The sequence below is a fragment of the Macaca fascicularis genome, chromosome 8, assembly GCF_037993035.2.
Source record: "Macaca fascicularis isolate 582-1 chromosome 8, T2T-MFA8v1.1".
NCBI classification, from domain to species: Eukaryota; Metazoa; Chordata; class Mammalia; order Primates; family Cercopithecidae; genus Macaca; species Macaca fascicularis.
The window spans coordinates 98,389,345-98,414,494 of record NC_088382.1 but is presented as its reverse complement, the minus strand read 5'-3'; the positions used below and the strand labels follow the sequence as shown (position 1 = coordinate 98,414,494).

General features: G+C 33.9%; 1 long non-coding RNA gene across 4 annotated transcripts in view; it reads right to left on the bottom strand.

The window, feature by feature from the left end:
- LOC102139191 (uncharacterized) overlaps positions 1–25,150 on the bottom strand; it is a 558,779-nt gene that overhangs the window by 167,688 nt on the left and 365,941 nt on the right. For 3 of the 4 annotated variants that reach the window (XR_012416487.1, XR_010577391.2, XR_012416488.1), the window contains one exon: positions 3,406–3,499. This is a non-coding gene — a long non-coding RNA (uncharacterized lncRNA). Of the gene's footprint in view, positions 1–3,372; positions 3,500–25,150 lie in introns of those variants that run through there. The other variant, XR_280030.5, reaches the window with a different exon arrangement.

Here is a 25,150-nt window from a genome sequence, read left to right as displayed (position 1 = left end):
ATTATTCATGATGGCTCTGGCCCCATGATCCAGTCATCTCCCACCAGGCCCACCTCCAACTTTGGTGATTGCATTTCAATATGAGATTTGGAGGGGTCAAATATTCAAACTATATCACACACTAATCTAACTTAATCTCCAGCAATTCATCAAAATTACCATACAAGTATTCCTCCCAGTTTTTAGCTATAGCACCTTCTTCTCTAGGAAAGCAGATATTTGCTACGACTTTATTAATTCCCTATCTATAGAGATTTTGGGGAAGTGGTTTGTCCTGAAAACCCAGTTTTCTTATACATCCAAGAAGAGTCGTTGGTTTTTTTAGTTTGTCCAGCTTTATCTTTCTGTCAGGACGTAAGTGATAACTTCTAAAGTTGTCTACATATCATATTTAAAACTGAAAGTCACCACAAAATACCATTATGAAAATTAGGACACAGAGTAACATGGCTATTATCAAAATTCGAAAAAATAACAAATATTGGTCATGGTATGAAGAAAAGGGAACTCTTGTATACTGTTGGTGAAAATGTAGATTTGTATAGCTATTATGTAAAATGGTATGGAAGTTTCTAAATAAATCTAAAATAGAACTACTATATTACCCCAGCAATCTCTTTTCTGGGCATATATTCAAAGGAAAAGAAATTGCCATCTCATAAAGTTATCTGCACTCCAGTGCTCATAACAGCATTATTCACAATAGCCAAAATATGGAAACAACTTAAGTATCCATCAATAGACAAATAAGAAACAGTGGTGTGTGGATACAGTGGAATACTATTCAGCCTTAACAAAGACTGAGCTCTTGCCATTTTCCACGACATGGATGGGGCTGGAGAACATTATGCTAAGTGAAATAACCCAGAAACAGAAGGAGAGATGTTGCATTGTTTCACTGATATGTGTAGTCTTTTAAAAAATTAAAAATACAGATATAGAGAGCAAAATAATGGTTACCAAGGGTGGGGAGGGTGGAATGGATTTGGGTCTGAGGTAAAAAGTAGCAGATATGTAAGACAAACAATTCCAGAGATTTAATATACAACATGAGGACTGTAGGTAATGAAATTGTAGTATATATGGGATTCATGCTAAATGAGCAGATCTTAGCTGTTCTTGCCACGGAAACAAAAAGGAACAAGTAACTATGTGAGATGATAGTTATGTTAATTTGCTTCACTGTAGTAATCTTTTTACTGTATATATGTACTCCAAACATCATGTTATATACCTTAAATATACACAATGAAAATTATTTTTAAACAAGAACATTTAAAAATTACACCCAACCTTTTCTCAGCAGTACACATATTTCTAAAATAATAGTTGGAAGAACAATTGGAAGAATATTCATTGAATATAATGGAGTACCTACTACTGAGGCAAGGAAAACAGAAGTGGATGACATAGTAGAAAGGGGAAATAATAAAATACAGTTTTTAAAATTGTGCTAAACTTTTTGTTCAACTGTGGCCTTCATACCAAACCAAAAAAAAAAAAAAAAAAAAAAAGCAACAAAATACACAATGAGCAATTATTAGTTTACAAAGATGTATTGTATTGAGGTTTGTTAATACATGAATTCAATGAAGATATCAAAGTCAAGACATGGGATCTTTAGGTCTCTCCCCTCTATTGTCCACATTTCCAGCTCTATGCTGAGGCTGGTTTGATTCTTTTATTGCTCTATAATGTTGCCATTATCAGTCAGCACTTCACTCATTCCCAGAAACATACAGAAAACCTCTCCTTGGTTTCATTGCCCACATTTGAATTTCTTATAAATACATGGCATTGAACCATGCAGAAAGACAGAAAGGCATTTTACTTTAGTCATCCCATCAGAATTAACCTTAAACATTTCCTTAGTATGTGTCAAACAAAACGGGCATATACAGATAAACCCAGATAATTATATATAACATACTTACCTACAAACTCAATCTCAGCCTGTCAAGTCCTAACTCTTCATTTGATTCTTTAATATGTCACCTGTGATCTGGTATTTATTTCTGATAGCAATACTACCCTACTATACTGTTGTATTGTTCTGTATTCTTCCCCCTTTTCTTCATTTCCTGTATCCTACACACACACACACACACACACACACACACACAGAGGCACACACAGATATTTCTCTCAGATTTCCACCTGATTTTCCTTTCCCAATGTCTTCACACAAAATCAGGCTGTCTCATTTTAATCACAGAAAACCATCAGTCTTCTAGCAGGTTCCTCTTCAAATTCACTTTACCTTATAATTTCCTCTTTAATTTGTCATTCCCTACTCAAGAGCCTACTACAACCTCAGATTCCCTTAGTAGCTGGCACAAAGCTCTTTCCTAGCTTTCAAACTAATTGTCTATCCTTCCTCAACATGCAGTTTCGTTTCATTTATGTGACTCTTTTCACAGTCCCTGAAGACAACCTGCTTATTCTGATTTTTATTCTAAAAATACCTGCTTCTTATTGTACATTTTGTTTTTAGGTCTTTATTAATGTCTTGCACCCAGAACTGGAGTTGTCAGTCTCTCCTTTATCAATCAAAAGTCTACTTGTATTTTAAGAAAAATCCAAATTGTTCTTTTTTTATGAAGGTATTGGTAATTCATTATTCCTCGTCTGTACCTCCCAGCCTTCTTTGTTCGAATATAATTGTACTTATGGTCGGAAAGGAAGACTGAAGAGGGGAGGGAACAATATTTATGGATTATAATGCTACAATTTACATGTTACCTTATTTATTTCTAACAAAAATAGTCTTATGTTATATTAGGCTTATTTTACGTATAAACAAACAGAAACATAATATAGCAAATAAATATCACAGCCAGGATTCAAATTGAAGTCTGTCAGAGTCTAAAACTTTTCTCTTTTAACCAAAGGGGATTTAAAAAGTCACCTCTCAGTGTATCTTTCTCTCAATAAAGCCTAGTTACACTCTCAAGGGGTCTCAGATAATTTCTTTAAGTTAGTTTTACATCCCCAACTACATTAAGTGGAAGAACAGTGTACTAGTTCATTCTCATGCTGTTAATAAAGACATACCCGAGACTGGGTAATTTATAAAGGAAAAAGGATATTTTTTTTTTTGGAGATAGTCGTGCTCTGTTGTCCAGGTGGTAGTGCAGTGGCACAATCTCAGCTCACTGAAACCTATGCCTCCTGGGTTTGAGCAATTTTCATGGCTCAGCCTCCTGAGTAGCTGGGACTACAGGTGCATGCCACCACACCCGGCTAACTTTTTGTATTTTTAGCAGAGACAGGGTTTCATCTTGTTGCCCAGACTGGTCTCGAAATCCTGAGCTCAGGCAATCTGCCCACCTAGGACTCTCAAAGTGCTAGAATTACAGGCATGAGCCAACATGCCCAGCCAGGAAAGAGGTTTTATTTACTCACAGTTCCTCAGGGGTAGGGAGGCCTCAGGAAACTCACAATTATGGCAGAAGGGGAAGGAAACATGTCTTTCTTCACATGGCAGCAGCAAGGAGAACTGCAGAGCAAAAGAAAGGAAAAGTCCCTTATAAAACTATCAGATCCTGTGAGAACTCACTCACTATCATGAGAACAGCAACATGGGGGTACCTCATACCAGGTCCCTCCCACAACACAGGAGGATTATGGAAACTACAGTTCAAGATGAGATTTGGGTGGGGACACAGCCAAACCATATTAGACAAGAAGAGTCACATACATATGTGATTGACATTCATCACTATCTTACAGCTAGTTACTAACATATCTCTCTCCTCTTCTTGATCATGATTTCTTTAAGAAAATGAACTTTCTCTTCATGATTATAATTTCAAGAAAATGAACAATAAGTGCATAATTTTTCTATCTCTATTAGTTCGATAAATGAATTCATGTATTAAGCAATTAATTAAGAAATAATACATTATTGGCAAAGTAGCTGGCTTTAGAATAATGCTTTGACCTAGTATTAGGCAATAAATGCCAGTTGATTATAAATTGGCAAACAAAAAGGTAGAAATTTTGATTAAACTAGATATGTTATTTTGACATTTTAAAGAGTGATGGTAATATTTTTAAAACAAAATTCCCATTTTTTGTTGTGTCCATTCATTTACTCCATTTACACTTCTAACTCATTTTGGTGGCAATGAGAGAATATCTGACTGCTATAGAAAATACATTTAATAATTTATTTATTTTTATGAATAATGTATTATATAAATCTATATTTTATGTATTAAAAATTTAAGGATAAATATAATAAATATAAGTATAAATAAATTTATAATATAAATATATAATTAAATACATTAAATTAAATCTAGAAAATAAATTATTTAATAAATCTCATATAATAAAGCTACACTGAATTTACCAACAGCTCACTTAAGAATTGGAATCTTTAAATTTTTAAAATTATTATGCCTATACATACGAGAAACCTGTATGAATACTCAGTCTTTTTAAACCAGATTCCAGAAATGTCTACCTAGTTCATTGATAAAGGTGTAGCATAATATTATAACCTCAAATATTTAAAAATAGGCCCTTATATTTGCTGTTTTTCATTGGAAAAGGCAGACTAAAATTATGGCAAACTCCTCTCAGTCTTGGAGTTTGGTTTTAAATCTTCATATTCAATCAATGACTGAAGTGAATTTTAAAGGATGTTTATCTATATGATTTAAATCTATCACTAAAATATGTAGTTGTAAATTTTGACTATACATAAAAGATTAATTATCTAAAATGAATGTACTTTCATACTAACAACAATGTAATAAAACAAAGTTTATTGCAATAGCATGGTTAATATGATTGCATACCAAGGAAAATTAATAACTAATTTATGAAATGTGTTTTGTTTTTATTAGCATAAAGAAGATTTAAAATTGTTCTCTGCTTTAAGTACAACTTGTGGAGGTGAGTGGTAAAATATTAGTGAAATACGTCACACATACAATCATATTAACTCTCCTTAAGGCTCAAGGTGACCACCAAGCAGCTGTTGTTTTGTAAGAGAAAAAGAAACATTGTACAATAAAAACAAAAATACAAACTTTGCTTTATATAGGAGAGTAAAACTGAATTCAGCTGCCTTTTGTGGAGACTAAGTTTAAAAAACAGGTAATTGTGCACATAGTTAAAGGCCAAAATAAAATTTATCATATATCCCAAAGATACTGGACTATGTGCTTTCTGTCTTATAAAGTCAAGCTTCACTCAGACTTACATTTATTTATCAAGAAAATATTCATGAATCCTTAATGTTTCTTGTTGACATTTAAAAAATTGATATGACAGAAGATAATAAGATATACTTGTTAAAAGGCAAATATGAAAAGTAACTTCTGTGGGACTTTTTGGCTTCCACTTGCGTTATATAAATCTGGAAAGAGTATCATTCTCACTCCAGTAAAGAAAAGTCAGAGAATCTACAAAAGCGCAAGTTTTCCTGAAGCCTTACAGGGCAAATTACTATGGAATTTTGACTAAAAGAAGTTACATGTAAATATGAACAAAAATATATGGATAAAACAAAATGCCCAGCATCCATTGGGTCAGGGAAATTACACTAGACCCAGAACAGGAGGTCTGTTTTGATCTCGGCTGTATTCTAGGTGTGACCTTGGGCATCCTACAGCATTTGCACCACCTTCAAGTGGTCTCTTCTCAGAGCATTTCTCTTTATTTTCAGGAAAGTTTTCCACTCTTCTGTTTTTCCATTGTTTTAAGATGCCTATATTAGCAATTAATGTGACTCTAGATTGTAATTTTTACCTTCTTTGTGTACATGTTAATGATAACACAAGCTGCAACATCCTAATTGATGCTTGCATTTGACTGCAATATATTCTAATTTGAATATTTTCCAAGTAAGTGGTTTGGGGTTTTTAACATTCTGTTGCATTTGTCGTTTATTCAGCAAAATAGACACCTATATATCTTTGCTCAAATTGCGTTGACTATAAACCATAGGGAAAGAATATACAATTAGTATTTAACGTGATAGTATTAGCCTACATATGAATATGCATTTTAGTTTATTCTTGTGATAATTTCATACTGATTTTAGCAGAAAACGACACAAACAAAATGTCCTGTTACATGAGACTTTAAAAAGAATACAAAAGAAAGAAAGAATGTGAGTAAAAGTACTGAGCATTTCCTTAAAAAAGAGTGAGGAATTAGCAACCTCATTAAGATCTATGTTGTAGTATGCAGCTTCTGGACATTCTAGCTGCCTTAAAACACTTTGAAAGCTTTTATGAACTTTCGTATAATTAGGATATGAGTTTTAGCAACTTAAATATGTCTCGAAGACTGCAGGCAGTTTGCCTCAATAGGCAAAGTTTGCAATAATCTGTTTATTTTCTTAAATTCTTATTGTACTTTAGACAAATAGCATTTCTTAAAAACTTCTTTCCCTCAAATAGCTACGAAATATTTTTAGAGTTTTGAAGTTAATTATCTATTTGTTCAATAACAGTAACCAAAACAGTGAAACAAGTGCAGTTTCTAAATGACATTTTTGTGTCTGCAGCCAGCAATTGAAACACTCCCAAACACTGCAATTCCAACAGCATTCTTTCAAAATAATTCTGCAAACCACTGAGCCAATGGCTGCCCTTATAAAAGATAAATAGGTAGTAACTGTAATTTATTTTTGAATTTTCATATTAGAAAGGACAGAGGCTGAAATCATTCTAAAAGGTAAATTCTATGAAAGGTTGATGTAAGTGCATGGTTTTGGTGCCCTTTAGCTAGTCATCTGTATCCTGAATAGAAAATAGTCTACAATTTTTTCAAATGTTGAGTCATATCCCAATTACGCAAGAAGTGATTATCTAACAGCTAAACTATTTAAAAGTTCTAAAATCTCTCCCCACACCCCCAATAATTTGGTTTTTTCGTCATTACTTTCTTTACACAGTTTATATGGTACAGTAGGTGGGTTTATTTTCCTGTGTAAAACATATTAGAGTAGGGCAGGGTAATTCTGGTTTCAAAATAGAAGTGTAGAAGCAAGCTGGCTTTACTTCTACCAAAAGAAAAGCAAATACACAGCACCAAGGTTATGACCAGCAATGTCCTAGAACTCAAATATGAGGATGAGATAGCTCCCAGAACAACAGAGAAGTGAAAAATCTCTGATAAAAGAATCAATCTTCCATTTCTGTGATGTGCCTTCTAATCTACTGGTACCAAGTGTGTAGAAAATTCCCTCATGTCATGATTTCTATATTGGAAATAATGAGATCAAGGTGAACAATGATCTTCCCTACCATTTGAGTTCCCTGGCAGGAGATATGTTCCTACCTCAACCCAAAGGAAGCACTGTGAATGCTCGAAGGGAGAAATAGTCCTAAGGACAGTCAGAAACAAAGGAGGGAGGTAGGACTACTAACTCCAGCCCTAGAAGCTGTTCTTTAACTTGGCTAAAGGAGATGGCAAATCACAGTAGTTGTTCAGCAGCACTACACTGCAGGAACTACATTCCACAAGATCCCTGGGTACAAATCTCTAGACAACCTTTTCATACTGCTATGGTAGTCCCTTTGAAGCCTCTCCTATTCTACACCCTATGTTGTCTGCTAGAGCTAAGGCACACCTGGAATTAAGGCATTATCCAGTGCCAAAAAGGAGCAGTAACCTAGTGGGGAGAAAAATCAGCAGGTGAATTACAAAAAAATTCCAGTCAAACATATCCAGTGAAAACCAAAACAAGCCACACAGAGAAGACTGGAATAAATAAATAATCATTCAACGCAAATACACAGATGTACATCCACATAGCAAATAAGAAATAATGAGTGCCCCAAACAGACAAAGCAAGGAACCAGTAACTGACCATAATAAGATGGTGGTATGTGAGCTCTCTGACTAAGAATTCAAAATAGCATTTCTAAGAAACTCAGTGATCTCCTAGATAATACAGAAAAGCAGTTTGGATCAGAGAAATGTAAGAAGACATTGAAATAACAAAAGCAAACAAACAGAAATCTTGGAACTGAATAACACCTTTGCTGAACTGATACATTTTTTTTAGAGGTACTCAACAGCAGATCGTACCAAGGTGAGGAAAGAATCCATAAGCCAAAATATAGGTTTTTGAAAATATACAGTCAATGGAGAAGAAAGAAAAAAAGAATGAGAAGAAAGAAGCACCACCTACAAGATATATAAAATGATGTCAAAAGATCAAATCTAAACATTACTGGTGTTAAGAGGCAGCTGAGCAAGAGCAACGTATAGAAGTTTACTAAAACAAATAATAACAAAAATCTTTCTAAAACTTAAGAAATCTGTAAATAACCAGGTACAAGAAGGTCAAAGAAATTGAATAAGTTGACCTGTATAAGACTACCCCAAGGCATCTAATAGTCAGACTCTCAAAGGTTAAGCACAATCCCAGCACTTTGGGAGGCCGAGACGGGCGGATCACGAGGTCAGGAGATCGAGACCATCCTGGCTAGCACAGTGAAACCCCGTCTCTACTAAAAAATACAAAAAAATTAGCCGGGCGCAGGGGCGGGCGCCTGTAGTCCCAGCTACTCGGGAGGCTGAGGCAGGAGAATGGCGTGAACCTGGGAGGCGGAGCTTGCAGTGAGCCGAGATCCGGCCACTGTACTCCAGCCTGGGCGACAGAGCGAGACCCCGTCTCAAAAAAAAAAAAAAAAAAAAAAAAAGAGAAGATCCTAAAAGCAGCAAGAGAAAAGAAGCAAATATCCAGAAACAGACTTCTCATTGCAAACTATACAGGCCAAGAGGCAGTGGGATAACATTTTCACAGCATGGAAAGAAAAACATCTACCATCTAAGAATATAATATCCAGCAATATAATCCTTCAAATACAAAAGAGATATGAAGAATTTCCCAAACAAACAAAAGCTGAGAGAATTCACCACCACCAAAACCATCTTATAAAACAATGCTAAATGCAGTTCTTTGATCTGAAAATAAAGACACAAACATGCAAAAAGAATATCTGAAGTTGTAAGATTAAATGATATAATTAAGTATATAGACAATTCCAAAATACTCTAATAATGTAATTGTTGTGTGGCTTCCACTCATATCTCTAACCCAAAAGACAAATCTTTGAAGAACAATAACTTGAAAAAAGCAACTTGTTAAGAGATAAGCAATATAAAAATATTAAAGATCAGAACAGAAATGAATGAGACTAATATAACAGCACAGAAGATCAACAAAATGAAAAGTTAGCCTTTACAATAGATAAGCATAATCGATAGCCTTTAGCTAGACTAAGGAAAAAAAAGAACACTCAAACAGGAAAATCAGAAACAAAAAAGGAAGACATAACAATTCAAACAAACAAAACCAAAATCATTAGAAACTATTATAAAAACTGTAAACCAACAAATTGGAAAGCCTAAAAGAAATGGATACATTCCTAGACACAGACAGCTGACCAAGGCTGAACCATAAAGAAATAGAAAACTTCAACAAACTTATAATAAGTGTCAAGATCAAACCCATAAAAAAGGTATCCCATCAAAAACATCTTAGGACCTGATAGCTTCACTGCTGAATTCTACTAAACTTTTAAAGAAGATCTAATATCAATTCTACTAAAACTCTTCAAAACAATTAAAAAGAAAAGTATATTTCCAAACTCATTAGTTAAGGCCAGCATAACACAGATACTAAACCAGACAAGGATACATACAAAAAAAGAAAACTATGGACCAATATCACTGATGAAGGTACATGCAAAAATCCTCAACAAAATACCAACAAACCAAATCCAGGAGATCATCAAAAAGATTATGTAGGCTAATACTATCGTGTTAAATACGAATTGTATATTCTTTCCCTATGGTTTATAGTCAGTGAAATTTGGGCAAAGATATATAGGTGTCTATTTTTCTAAATAATCTACAAATGCAACAGAATGTTAAAAACCCCAAACCACTTACTTGGGAAATATTCAAATTAGAATACATTGCAGTCAAATGCAAGCATCAGTTAGGATATTGTAGCTTGTGTTATTATTAACATGTACACAAAGAAGGTAAGAATTACAATATACATATATATGTCGTTGTGTATATATAGTTAAAAAACCATACTGCCCAAAGAAATCTACAAGTTCAATACAATCACGGTCAAATACCAAGTCATTTTCAACGAAATATAAAAAATGTGTATGGAGCCAAAAAAGAACCAGAATAGCCAAAGCATCCTGAGCAAAAAGAACAAAGCTGGAGGCATCGCACTGCCTAACTTCCAAATACATTACAAGTAGATAGTAACCAAAACAACATGCTATAAAAGTAAACCTATACACCAATAGCACAGAATAGAGAGCTCAGAAATAAATCCATGTATTCACAGCTAACTAATCTGCAACAAAGCTGACAGAAACATACATTAGGGAAATAACCCCCTCTTCAATAAGGGGTGCTGAGAAAACTAGATACCCTTATACAGAAGAATGAAACTAGACCCATATATCTCATCATATATAAAAATCAAATCAAAATGGATTAAAGGCTTAAATCTAAAGCCTGAAACTATGAAACTCCTAGAAGAAAACAATGGGGAAATGCTCCAGGACACTGGTCTGGACAGTTTTTTGTGTAAGACCTGAAAATCCCCAGCTAACTTAAGCAAAAATAGACAAATGGAATTACATCAAGCTAAAAAGCTCCTGCAAGGCAATGGAAACAATAAAGTGAAGAGACAACCCAAAGAATGGGAGAAAATATTTGCAAACTATCCATTTAACAAGGGATTAATAACCAGAATTTATGTGGAGCTCACACAACCCAATAGCAATAAAATAATAATCCAATTACAAAATGGGTAGAAGATCTGTGTAGAAATTTCTCGAAAGAAATCACAGAAATGGTCAACAGGTCTATTTTAAAAATGCTCAACATCTCTAATCATCAGATAAATGCAAATCAAAACCATAATGAGATCTTACTCCATTTAAAATGGCTTACATGAAAGACACAAGGAATAATGAATGTGGAGGAATATGTGGGGAAAAGGGAACCCTCCTGCACGATTAGTAGGAATGTAGACTATTGCAACCACTATGAAAAACAATATGGAGGTTCATCGAGAAACTGAAAATAGAACTGTCATATGATTCAGCAATTCTGCTACAGAGTATATATCCAAAAGGGAATCAATGTATCAAAGAGATACCTGCATTCCCATGTTTATTGCAGCGCTATTCACAATAGCCAAAATATGGAATCAACCTAAGTACCCATCATTGGATGAATGGATAAAGAAAATATGGTGTATATACACATTGGAATGTTATTTAGCCATTAAAAAATGGCATCCTGTCATTTGCAGCATCATGGATGGAACTGGAAGATTATGTTAAGTGAAATAAGCCAGGTAAGAAAGACAAATATAGTGTGTTCTCACTTATAAGTAGGAGCTAAAAACATAGATCTTATGAAGATAGTAAATTGGTGGTTACCAGAGGCCAGGAACAAGAGGAGACATAAAGAGAGATTAATGAATTAGTACAAATATACAGTCAGGGAGGAGAAATAATACCTAGTGTTTCGTAGATCAGTAAGGTGACTATATAGTTAACAATAATCTATTCAAAATCTATTTCAAAATATGTGGAAAAGAATAATTCAGAAGTTTCTAGCATAAGAAAAAATAAACATTTAAGGCGATGGAAATCTCAGTTACCCTGATTTGATCTTTATACATTATAAGATATCTAAATATCAGATGTACCCTGAAAATGTGTACATCTATTATATATCAATACAGAAATAGAACAGGGAAGGGAAAATTTTCTGAAAGAAAACATAGAAAGCACAAATTATAAAGAAATTATTGAAGAGATTAACTGTACCAAAAATCACAAATTTGGGTATAATAAAAAAAAACAGAGTAGGAGAACATATTTGCAACACATATACATGGCAGATTATTTTTATGTTTTGGAATCTCAATGCAAAGTCTTGGTCCTATATCTCTATCATTTTTGAAGGAGGCTTTGTCTGGCATCCGACCCCTACTTCAGTGTCTCCAGGCTATGGGTTGGCATTAAATCGGCAGTTCACAGTGCCTTTCCTGTGCTCATATTAAGGATATCAGAGAACCCAGGTCTGGCAAAAAAGGTATGTTGCTCCCTCCAACATCCCTATTGTATACAGCTTTCATATTCTATGGTCCTAGGAAATGGGCAGCCTGGTTCCAGCCCACCAATGCTTTAAAGTGTGTGTGTGTGTGTGTGTGTGTGTGTGTGTGTGTGTGTGTGTGTGTACAGCAGATCACTTTTAGCCCTCATTACCTTTGAAGTTCAGTTCCAGGATTAGATTAGATTGTATAGTGTTCAACATTTGATGGAGATACTTACTGAGTTGTTGGGTATGATTATATCAGTCACTTTCTCTTTTAAATATTTTATCTATCATTGCTATGTGTTAGACTTAGAATGTTCTCAAAGCATGTGTTCACCATGTACATCATCTTGGCTAAAACTTGAATCCTCAGCTCTTTTACCCAAACCATTTCATGTTGCATAAAAAAATCATATGTCCATATGTCAGTGTTGTTCAGAACAGCAAGGATTTCAGTATACACACTAATATTTAATTAGATAATATTCATTTAAACTAATACTGAAATAGAAATTTTCAATAGTCTTACCCTTCTTCATTGTCTTCATTAATTGAATAAGCAATCATAGTTCTCAGCATGAGCTGGCCATTTAAAGTGAAAAATTCTACTGAATATTATGATTCTACTGCTATTTAACATAAATGAGTCTTTGCAATTTTAGTGACAGTTGTATCAATGGAATGCCTGCAGGCCAGAATCCTGTTTGATATTTCTAGCAGGAGGCTCTATAGGAAACTTGACATAAAATAATTGAATGGTTTCAAAGCAAAATAATGGAATAGTTTCAAAGCTTGAAACAACAAAAAGGTTTCAGTTTATTGATTCAGCCCTTTATTCCATCATATTGTACCAATAATTTTCATAATTCTATATTTGGTTTTGTAACATTTACAGTAAAAATATTTTAAAATATGTTCATATGTTTTACTATTTATAATTGATGGCATCTTTTGATATTCCTACTACTAATTTCTGATAATATATTGGAGAATTTGGTTTTATCAGGAAACATTATATTAAGCTCTCCATGTACAGGGATATAGGCAATATAACGTACTGGTGAAAACTCAGAGTTCAAACCCTGCCTCTACCAATGATTAGCTGTGTGGCTCGGGCCAATAATGTTACCTTTCCAAGTACTATATCAGATAATTATTTGTAAAGAATAATTTTAAAGCACTAGAAAAATATATTGCACAGAGCAAGACCATGATAGTTAATAGCTATTATTTTTATGAAGATTGCCTTCATTATTTATCTTTGAATCCCCAATTGACCTATCACACTCCCTTGCATATTGTAATTGCTGATTAGATTTTATCTGATTATGTATCCCCTTTTAACTAATTTTTCAACCTTAGAATTTTTCATTTTCTGGTACTTAAAAATATTTCAAATAAAAATAATGTAAGTCATGTTCATCATTAAAATGTTATAAAAATACAAATTCTGTTGGCATGCCTTACTTTTAAGATGATGATACTGACCGTGTCTGTAAGTGTACCAGTGGTAAAGGGTAAACTATATGAGTGTAAGCAGCAAACATCTCTCTTTCACATAGTGAGCATGTGAAGCTTTTGGTGTTGATTTTGAAATAACTTGACGGGTTTTTGTTGGTCTGCCTGTTTGCGTGATTGTTTCTGAGACTCAGTATTAGCCTGGATGAAGTTTTTTTCTTCCAAATAGTGAAAGTGAGTGAATGTATCACTTCATTCCTTAGGGAAATCATTCAACTGAAGAACAAGAAACAGAGGGACACAAAGGTTAAGTAACTTGACAGCTAGCCCAGTGAATTGCCTTCTGAACATTACCAACTGTGTTTCCTAGTATCCATGCAAAGATGTACAGTACCTCTTCAAGATAAAATGACTTCCACTTTAGTAAATAAAAGTATACAGGAACACACATCAATGTCTATACTTTGCTCATGCTTTGTTTACTTCACCTGAAATTTCAACATTTCAAAGGCAGGTTGATTGAGACATTTTATTTTCCTGTGTCCTTTATCATACGTTCTAGAGATACTCTCAGTATCAATTCATCACTTCTTAAAATCAGCTTGATTCCCTAGGAATTAGGTAACCCCCATTTCTGAGAGACTGGATTTCCAGAAAGTATACAGCCAAGGTCGGTTTTTAAAAAAATAATCTTCCAAACCTCCACTGTCTCTTAGTATTTTTAAGTATTCTATAAATATTCTGTATGTATTCTTTCCTAAAGTCATTCCCTCCTAAAAATACACGCTGCTGTCTGTTCTTTATTTGGCAAAACTCTGTTCATCATTACCTTTACCTCACTTTACACACACACACACAAAAGAAAGAATGCACACTTCCCACTCTCCTTAAACCAAAGGATGGTGCACTGCTCTATGGAGTGTATAAAGCTCTGTGGCACCAACCAAACATACAGATGGAGAATATATAGCTCTTGAGAGAGCGTAACAGGAACCAAAAAATGAGGAAGGCTTTGTTATGAGATAATAACAGGGGCAACACTTATTCATCTAAGGCATGTGATATACTCATGCTCATCTTTGCATTCCGTCTGTCTGTCTGACTGTCTACATATCTATCCACTCTTCAATCAATCTATGTTAGAATTAGATTTCAGAAGTGAGATATTAATTACAGTGATTCATAAAATGCATGTCACTTTGAATTTCAAAAAACAGTAAGCCTGGCCTGGTGTGGTGGCTCACACCTGTAATCCTAGCACTTTGGGAGGCCAAAGCGGGTGGATTGCCTGAGCTCAGGAGTTCGAAATGACCCTGGGCAACATGGTGAAACCCAGTCACTACTAAAATACAAAAAAATTTAGCCAGGCGAGGTGGTGTGTGCCTGTAATCCCAGTTACTCAGGAGGCTGAGACAGGAGAATCACTTCAACCCGGGAGGCAGGGGTTGCAGTGAGCCAAGATCATGCCATTGCACGCCAGCCTGAGCAACAGAGCAAGACTCCATCTAAAAAAAAAAAAAAAGAAAAAGAAAAACCAGTAAGCCTGATTTTCCTGATTATTTGATAGGTGGTAGCACTTTTCTTAAATTGACTGAGGTAAATCTGCAGTTCTAAGGAATATATACTTACTGTATACAATATGTAAATAATTTATATATTAATGTATGTTTCTTTCAATTATTTTAAGGTGTCATAAAATATAAAAATACAATATTTATGTATTCCTTCACTTACATATAGTCATTTATGCTGTTTTTTTTTTTTTTGCTACTATAAAAAAAGCACCATAAACATTCTCTATCTTCCTATATACAAACTGAATGTAGGAAATCACAGAGAACTATGTTGTATGATAGTATTTGCACTTTTCCAACTTTATAATAGATATTTCAAAATTGTTTTCAAATGTGATTATATCACATTATATTGTAACTCCAGCAGAGTTCAGGAATTTCTGTTTATCCTCATCCTCACCAATAATTGCTGTTATTATGGTTTAACTTTTTCTTTTATTTTTTCCCCATTTGATGTTTATTATGCTGGTGATTAAGTTATGGTCTTTTAGCTCCAAATCCACTTTGAAATGCGTTAGCTGGGACTGGCTCCACATTTGTGCTTTGGGAGATGTTAATAGGAAGCACTGGAAGAAACTCAAAGCTGGAGGAAGAAAAAGGGTCTTGCTCCTTCCTGTGTGCTTGCTGTTTCTGTCAGCACCAGCAAACAGCCAACCCTGGCAGGAGCAATTGGTTCGCATTTAACAGCTATTTCGTAGTCACCAAACTAGCCGTATCACACTCCCTCAGTAATATCAGTGCATCAAGAGATCTGAATTCCAGCTCCACAGAGCAAAAGAAGTGCTACAAAATTATTTACTTCAGAAAAAAAATACAGTCACTTCTCATTCTTTGCAGAATAGTCTATAATGTTGCTATGAACACTGAATAAGTGAATATTGAACTATTCCTCCAAGAGGAAATACAGAGTTAGGTTCCTGTGAGCTTCTGGTGACGCTTTCATCAACCAAAACAACATTGTATTTTATAGGTTTGTTTATCCACATCCTTGTAAAACAAGCCAGCCTCATCAGTGTCAAAAACTTGCTTTTCCACATGACCTGTTCCTGTATAATACTTAGCAGGTATTTTCAGATTTCCTCCACAGCCTTCTGATCTGTAGATACTGCCTCTCTTGTAAGTTTAACATATTCCATACCTTATCATCTTTTGAAACTTGAGAAATGGAAACTAACCAGCATAAGCGAGAAGGGCTTAACCTTTCTTGACTCTGGCTTCCAGCCCCACAACAATGCTCTCCACCATACTTTTTCTTTTTTCAACAGAGCATCATCTCATGAATCCATATATTTAGTAGCTTTTCCATCTTTCCAATAGTTACATCACAGGCTATAGATGCCACTTTAGCACTTTCCAGAGTGGTCTCACATACAGAGCAGTGAATTTTCTCTTCCTTTCTCTGGATGTACGGTATTATTGATTCATTAACATTGAACTCACAGCCAACAGCATTGGAACTCATGACTGCACGAAGCTTATCTAACACATGTATTTTCTCCATATGGCACATCACAGCTTTTGTGTGCTTGGGAACACTAGGCAGTATTTCAGCACTATGCATAAGAGATCATTTTAAACCAGAATCACCAAAAAAAAAAGACACAGAAAATAAGAAAAGCTTGTCCCTCGGTTGACCACAAAAAGGAAACTTTAGGTCTACTGTCTGAGAGCAAAACCAGGGAGGAAGGGCATTGTCTTCAACCTCAGGTGAGAACGTGTGTGCTGAGTGACTCAGTTTTTCACCACTCTGAGTATGTCCGTGATTTACTGGGAAAGCGTTATCAATACTAAGTCTGAAGTTACAAACAATTTTAACAAATAGGCAAATGATGATGATTGACATCACAAGGAGGAAAGGAGATATAAAAAGATGTTAACCACAAAATTCAGTGGACAAATTTTTAAAAAATTGTCAGTGCTCTGTTAAACCATAAAAATTATGAATAATTTTACATAAAAACAATTGTACTTAAAGCATTAAACAAAAATAATGTATAATAGGGGAAATCAAAATTAATACTTGATATGTTTGCCCATAGAATAGTGTCATTTAAGTCAAATAAGAATATTGAAAAATTAACTGTAATTAAAGAATGGAAGTAGAATTTTACACTCAAGCAATATAGAAAATAAATGGGAACAAATAAAATACAATCAACTCATGATACAGAAAAAAATAGAAAAAAAAAAGGCAAGGAAACAAATATGTTAAAGAGAAAGCATAAACTAAAAAGTAAAAAGCAAATACATAAATCCTGGCCAAAGAAAATGAAAAAAAAACTAAGACAACAATAAAAGACAGAGGTTGGAAAAATCTATATGCTGTTTAAAAATACAATGGCACAGAAGCTGAGAAATAAGGTGAAAAGTTTTACCCAATAAATGCTAATTAACAGAAATATTGACAACAAGCAAATATAATGCATGGCAAAATGCATTAATAGTAACAAATAATAAAAAGAAATAATCCACCAAGAATATTAGTCATGAACCTGTATTCACTTTAACAGTCTCCAAATTTAATAACAAAACCAATATAATTTCAAGAAAAATAGTAATATTTAACACATCTTTATCAGAAACAGACCTAATAAGCAGACCAAACAAAGAGTTGTAAGAATATAGGAAATATGAATTACATGAGTAAAAGCCATATAAAAATATTGTACAAAGACCTCTCTACACAACAGGTCAGTATCCATTCTACTCAAATACATGTGAAACTTTTATAACTGATCAAGCTTCAGTTAATTTAGAATTGATAGCAAAAGCTCAATGGTTCAATATTTTACCTCTTAAAAACTTTATTTTAAAACAATGTTAAACTTACAGAAAAAAATGCAAGTACAATACAAAGAACCTCTTTCCTGATTTGTCATGTACCATATGAGAGTAAGTTGCTAATCTGATGCCTCATCACCCCAGCATATGTTAGTATCTCCTATAAACAAGGACATTTGCCTATGTTGCCATGAAGAAATCATGATATTTACATTAATAAATTATAAATCTAAATTGCATTTTGCCAGTTGTCACAATAATGTTCTTTATAGTAAAGGCATCAAGTTTGGAATTGTGTATTATACTTACTTGTCATGTCATTATAGTATTCTTCAATAATATCTAACATTTATTTCAATGCTTGTGCATTTGGGGGGATTTTAGGCTATTTTGTACCAGACTTTCCTGTGAAGCTACTCTTTTCCCTTTTCATAATTAATAAATATTTTGTAGAGAAGTAATTCAAAACTATGTAAATGTCCCCTTTCTATTCAAACTTTCATTTACTAGTGTATTAATGTATATTAATATAGACTCATTTTTTTACTATCATTGTTTGTTTGAATGGCTCAAATTCCCTTAGATTTGGCCAGTAGGATCCCATTGAAGCTCGCTTCTGTATCTTTTTGACATGCCCCCATTACTCTTTAAACACGTCCTTACTTTCTCGTATATGAAGATATTTCAGGTTCATCTTGTCTTTTCCCAAACTTGGTGGATTCAGTCATTTCTGCAAGAAACCTAGTTACTTTCGGAAAAGAATGGTATACACATGCTCTTTAGGCTAAACTGCTTATTGGTATGAGGAATTTACTGATATAAGGCACTCTCCATGGATAGAACTAGGGAATGTGTATGTATATATGTGTGTAAGCGTATATGTGTGTGTATATATACACATCTATATAGTCAAGTCTTTCTATCTATAATCTATCATTTATCAATCATAATTTATAAATTTGCATCAGTACTTCCAATTCCATCATAATAGGATAATTTTTTTGTTGTCTACATGTTTGTAAATACCTTTTCAAACAGAAACCTGATCACCATTTTTTAAAGATAACTACTGATATAATCAGTCTCCATTATACAACCAACTTCTGATTGCAGCAGCCTCCCTCTCCCCTCACATGATTACCCTTCTCTCCTGGCTTGGGTTCTGTCTCCTTGTACAATGTTGCCACTCTATGTGGGCACACTGCTCGGGCTCTGACACTCTGCCCCAGACTGCCATCAAGAATATACATGTTCTCACTTCTTTTGAGCACTCACTTCAGGTACCCCTATGCATAAGCACCCTACTAAGTCTCTTGGACTCTGACGCTATATGGTAACCAGTCTCTGAGGTGACCTCAGATGATCTGTCTTCCAGTGTTCATAATCTTATGTGGATCCTACCCATAATGTACCAATGTTAGTGTCTGTGACTAATAGCCTAATGCAGAAATTATGGGATGCCATTCTAATAGTAGGTTATAAAAGCTATGGCCTCTCCCTTGGTGGCATCTTCTCTTGGTAGTGCTCTTTTGCTCTCTCACCATTGGATCAGTCACTCTCAAAGAAGAAAGCTTCCATGTTATGATAACCTATGCAGATGCCAACATGGGGAGGAAATAAAGCCTCTGGCCAACAGCCACATGGATGAAGTAGGAAGTGGACTTTCCAGCTCTAGTTGAAGCTTTAGAAAAGTCAATGGTAACTTCATGTGAGACCTTAAGTGAAAACCACAGACAGAAGCTGCTGCAGATTCCTAGCTTCCAGACACTGCATGAGACAATAAATGTATGTAGTTGTAAAATGTAAGTTTTGCATTACTTTGTTAGATAGCAATAGATAACAAATAAACATCCCCTGTTTGGTGCTATCCTCTGGCCTCCACATGAACATCATCTTCACCCTGCCTGAGTTCTGACACATCACTCAATCATCCCCACTATGGATACTCTCAGCTCCTACCTGGGTTCTGACACCTCATACTGAGCTTTCTCTTTGCAAAGACAATGTCCTGGTTGTGCTCCACCTAACTGGAAAGTTCAAAAATTGAATTAAAAGGAAGATGAAAGGGAAAAAAGGAGGAAAACCAAAATATTAAATACTGTATTTGGAAATTTAAAACATAAACTAGAAAACACCACAAATAAATAACAGAATCTCTTGTGGTAAACAGGCAAAGCAGTAAAGGAATTTTCAAAGATTAAAGGTATGTGTTTATGTCGATGAAATTAGATAGAGATTTGAATAGATATACTTATCCAAAAAATATGGTATGAGGGAAAAGGATAAACCCCAAAAACTAATGAAAAACTGTTTTTAAAGTCATACATTAATGAAAAGTAGGACAAATCAATAAGTAATAACAAAGCTAATAAATAGTTCCCTAGAAATGCTAATGAGGTGCACTGACAAAACAGATCCAAAAAGAGAATTATATAAAATAAGCAATATAAGAACTTTAAAGGAGAAATAACTATAGAAAGAATAGATTTTTTCAAATTCATAAGAAAATAATATGAAAACTTGGTAACATATTTTCTAAAAATTAGCAATTCTAGTTTTCAATAAGTATATATTTATATTGTAGACTTTGTATATTAATGGATTATATTGCTATTTAGTTTACCAAATCTGATTTCGGAAAATATACAAAATTCAGATTGATTTATAGTCGTGAAATAAATTGAAATGGTATTTCGATATTTGTTTTGCACACACACACACACACACACAGAGCCACACACTTCCTTTAAATATCTTGATGGTTTTATAGCTTAGTTCTAAAAATCCATCAACATCCCTGTCATCATCAAAACAATCTAGAAAAGAATAAATAATGGAAAGCTCTATGGAAACCATAGTTTGTAAGAAAGATAAATCAATCCAGAAAAGGGTACAAAAATAATATTAGCAAACCAAATGTGATTGTAAGTATGTAAATACACATATACATATATATGTATGTACATATAAATATGCACATATATTTGTGTGTGTAAGTTTGTTCTAAGAACAGAAAGTGGTTTAACACTGGAGGGCAATTTCAGGTAATTCATTGCAGTAACAGTTTAAGGAGAAAACATTTTCATATCAGGAAAAGCACTGGATAAAATTCAGCACCTCATCATTTAAAAAGAAAGGTTTTATAGACAAGAAGCATAGACCATATTCATAATTTGGTAGTGTTCTTTATAAAAACATATGCATTATGTTAATAACAAAAAGTGAAAAGGATTCTCTTTGAATATCAGAAATAAGAGGTGATTGCATGTTTTGCTGATTTATTCAATATCTAACTGGGGAATAAATAAGTAAAAAAAATAAAATTACATTAAAGATAGAAAAAATGAGCAAAACTAACATAATTTACTATTATATCTAAAGAATAGTCAAAATATCTGCAGAAAAGCTATAAAATCAATAGAAAATTTCAGATAGTTATAAGATAAACATTTAAATAAGTTTATATTTAGCAAGATGCTAACAAGAATAGCTATCATTTGTTGCTACTTATACTACTTATTACTATGTGTTAATAAATACAAGAAGAGATACCATTTACAATAACAAATAAAAAAACACAAAGATCCAAAAGAAGAGAAACATAACCATGAATGGCAATTTTCAATATAAAAAGATGGAAAATCATTTTTAATTTAATTAATAAAGTTAATTCCATTCTTATCAAATCCCAACAGGAATATTCACTGGACTTGATTAAATAAAATGGAATGTAATCATGAAATACAAATGGCAGAGAAATGCCATGAGAATTCTGAAGCTGAAAGAAGGGAAGGAATTGGAGGGTTAATAAGGTGGTGATGAGGATAGTTTTTCCACCCTAGATATTAAAATTTAATGTATGGTTACAATAATTTGAACAGACTTCTGGTACAATAATGGAAGCTCTGAAATATAAACTTTCAAATTATAATAAAGAATATATTATATGGAATAGATTCTACACATAGTCTTTAATAAATCTTACAAAAATTGCATATTACTATTAAATACATTTAAATATATTATCAGTGGATTAGAGATTTAGGTGTTAAAGATATCATAAAACTTTAGGTAAAAGTATAAGTGATAAAGTTGATTATCTCAGAAATAGAAAAAATTTTCTTAGACTGACACCAAAAGCACACATTGAGAAAACAGGGATGTGTTATTAATACATTACAATTAAAACTTCTGTATGGCAAAATACACCAAGAACACACTAAAAAGTAGCAGATGTGTTGAATTATTTGAATGAATTTAAAAGATAAAAACTCTGCCAAAATAATAAGAAAAGACAAACAACCTTTCAGAAAAGTGGGTGTGGGATAAAAATTGCCTAGTAACAAAGAGGAAACAATGGATCGCAAAGGCACTAAAGTGTGCTCAATTGTTTGGTAATTAAGATAATACAAACCAGACTAAAATTACAAATTATTTTTACACAGATCATGTTGGCAAAAATCACAAATCTAATAAAATCCAATGTTGGCAATGATATGGTAAATATTTTTTAAACATGATAAGGCCATAAATGGTATATTTGATTTTTGAGAGCAATCTGTTAATAGCTGCTAAATGTCTCAGAAAAAAGACATTTGTTCATGATGAAGGATCACTTTTATGCATTACTGTATCCAATTTGCTAATTTTGATTCAAAGTTTAATGTTAATGTTCATGAGGGGTATTGTTCTGTGATTCTCTTTCTTGTGATATTTTCAGTTTTGTTGTTAGCCTAGTATTGCTGTAATAAAACGGTTTGAGAATACTTTCCTCCTTTATTTTATGAACAAATTTTGTGGAGATATTGGTATTATGTTCATTTATGTGGTTGTGTGTTATAGGGTAGATAATTTAAAAATTCAACAACTTTAATTGATATAGGGTTATTAGTGTTTTATATCTGTAATGTTTTAAAATTTTTAAGGTTTTGTGCATTTCCATAAGCTGTCATATTTATTAGCATAAAATTGTTTATGATATCCTCTTTTTTCCTTTTAAGGTCAGTAGGAGATGTAATGATGTTTCCTGTTTCATTCTAGACATTGACAATTTGTGGTTTCTCTGTTCTTTTCCAGATCAGACTGTCCAGATACTTATTTATGTCCTGGATCTTTAAAAACAAAAAAAGAACTATTTTGGTTTAATTAATTTTCACTATCTTGTTCTTTGGGTTTAAATTTTTCCTCTTTTTCCAGTTTCCTAAGGTGTGAACTCTGATTTTGTATATTTATCTTTGTTTAATGTAAACACCAATTTAGCAGCATTTCACAAAGTTTCACAGGTTAGATGTTCATCTTCACTCAGAACAAAGTAATTTTTCAGTTTCTCTTGTAATTTATTCCATGACCTATGGTGATTATTTATGGGTATATTTTTAAATTGCAACCATTCAGTGTTTTTCTGGTGACATCAGCATTTTCATGGCTTAGTATTGGTATGTTGTATTCATTTCCTAGGACTGCCATAGAAAAATACCATGGACTGGTTCCTTCAACAATAGAAATTCATGTTCTCACAGTTTTGGATGCTAAAATCCAAGATCAAGATGCTGGCAGGGTTGGCTTCCTCTGTGTCCTCGCTTTTTGGGTTACAGATGGCTGCATTCTAGCAGCCTCTTCACAAGCTCTTTTCTCTGTGTGCACACATCGCTGGTGCCTCTCCTGTTCTTCCCAATCTTTTCTTCTTGTAAGTACACAGATTAGATTAGGTTCCTCTCAAATTGTATTATTTAACTTAACCACCTATTTGAATACCTTCTCTGCAAATATTATTATATTTTAATTATTATACTTTAAGTTCTAGGTTACATGTGCACAACGTGCAGGTTTGTTACATATGTATACATGTGCCATGTTGGTGTGCTGCACCCATCAACTCATCATTTACATGAGGTATATCTCCTAATGCTATCCCTCCCCCCTACCCCCTCCCCATGATAGGCCCTGATGTGTGATGTTCCCCTTCCTGTGTCCAAGTGATCTCATTGTTCAATTCTCACCTATGAGAGAAAACACACGGTGTTTGGTTTTCTGTTATTGCAATAGTTTGCTGAGAATGATGGCTTCCAGCTGCATCCATGTCCCTACAAAGGACACGAACTCATCCTTTTTTATGACTGCATAGTATTCCATGGTGTATATGTGCACATTTTCTTAATCCAGTCTGTCACTGATGGACATTTGAGTTGATTCCAAGTCTTTGCTATTATGAATACTGCCGCAATAAACATACGTGTGCATGTGTCTTTACAGCAGCATGATTTATAATCCTTTGGGTATATACCCAGTAATGGCATGGCTGGGTCAAATGGTATTTCTAGTTCTAGATCCTTGAGGAATCACCACACTGTCTTCCACAATCGTTGAACTAGTTTACAGTCCCACCCACAGCGTAAAAGTGTTGCTATTTCTCCACATCCTCTCCAGCACCAGTTGTTTCCTGACTTTTTAATGATTGCCATTCTAACTGGTGTGAGATGGTATCTCATTGTGGTTTTGATTTGCATTTCTCTGAAGGGGAGTGATGATGAGCATTTTTTCATGTGTCTGTTGACTGTATAAATGTCTTCTTTTGAAAAGGGTCTGTTCATATCCTTTGCCCACTTTTTGATGGGGTTGTTTTCTTCTTGTAAATTTGTTTGAGTTCTTTGTAGGTTCTGGATATTAGCCCTTTGTCAGATGAGTAGACTGCAAATATTTTCTCCCATTCTGTAGGTTGCCTGTTCACTGTGATGGTAGTTTCTTTTGCTGTGCAGCAGCTCTTCGGTTTAATTAGATCCCATTTGTCAATTTTGGCTTTTGTTGCTGTTGCTTTTGGTATTTTAGACATGAAGTCCTTGCCCATGCCTATGTCCTGAATGCTATTACCTAGGTTTTCCTCCAGGGTTTTTATGGTTTTAGGTCTAACATTTAAGTCCCTAATCCATCTTGAATTAATTTTTTGTATGAGGAGTAAGGAAAGGATCCAGTTTCAGCTTCCTACTTATGGCTAGCCAATTTTCCCAGCACCATTTATTAAACAGGGTATCCTTTCCCATTTCTTGTTTTTGTCAGGTTTGTCAAAGATCAGATGGCTGTAGATGTATGGTATTATTTCTGAGGGCTCTGTTCTGTTCCATTGGTCTATATCTGTTTTGGTACTAGAATCATGCTGTTTTGGTTACTGTAGCCTTGTAGTATATTTTGAAGTCAGGTAGCGTGATGCCTCCAGCTTTGTTCTT